Raw genomic sequence first — 777 nt, 5'->3', positions numbered from 1 at the left:
ATATGTGGAAGATATATATTGCAAGAATAGATACTTGTACTCATTATGAGTATAAGTATCATTCACTTATGATCATCTTGGTATATCAGATATAATCTAGAATTCTGAAAAAGCACACCATTTATTAGAAAACAGAATATTCATATCACCAATTTTAGATCAGTTCATTATGTCAGCATTTTCACCTATTTTCAAGTGAATGAAGGTGCAAAAAAATGCTTTCTTTTCATTAAACATTTTTGAAGTTTAAGTACAGGTTACCTTTATAGAATATTCTTACAGATGATCCTTATAGTTGATATGAATATTTTTGAGTATTTATTAACATGTACCTTCCTTATCTTATACAATGTGCTTTGGAATGGCTAAAAAACTCTATTGGAATTCTTATCAGTGGTATCTTAAATTGTCAGTACCTTATGAAGAATAGAAATACTATGTCATTAGGTATTACATGATACCCCACAGGTTAATTGGGCTTGCAGCCAGCAATCTTGCTGTATAGGGCACACCATATGGGTGGTAGACGGTGGCATGCCTGAGCTAAACCTCAGTCGGCTTTTCAGGGTGGGTTTTGGAAGCCACTCGTTGCAAATGCACCAACTACTCACTACTTAAAGTACTTAAGAGCGAGAGTTTGCAGGTGGTCTCTCTTGATAGAAGATTTGAGTATTTACACCTCTACTAAGGTCTATGGCAAGATACATTTGAATTTTTCGTGGTTACTAATTCTGATAGCCTTGTAAATTGGACACCAATCTTCATGATAGGATTACA

General features: G+C 34.1%; 1 protein-coding gene across 1 annotated transcript in view; it reads left to right on the top strand.

The window, feature by feature from the left end:
• The window catches only part of LOC119586318 (inositol 1,4,5-trisphosphate receptor-like), a gene marked incomplete at its 5' end in the record, with an annotated part of 125,834 nt that overhangs the window by 110,335 nt on the left and 14,722 nt on the right, over positions 1-777 (top strand).

Source organism: Penaeus monodon, chromosome 21 (genome assembly GCF_015228065.2).
Source record: "Penaeus monodon isolate SGIC_2016 chromosome 21, NSTDA_Pmon_1, whole genome shotgun sequence".
In the NCBI taxonomy this organism is placed as follows: Eukaryota; Metazoa; Arthropoda; class Malacostraca; order Decapoda; family Penaeidae; genus Penaeus; species Penaeus monodon.
Note: the sequence above shows the minus strand (reverse complement) of the source record. Positions and strands in the feature narration are given on the sequence as shown.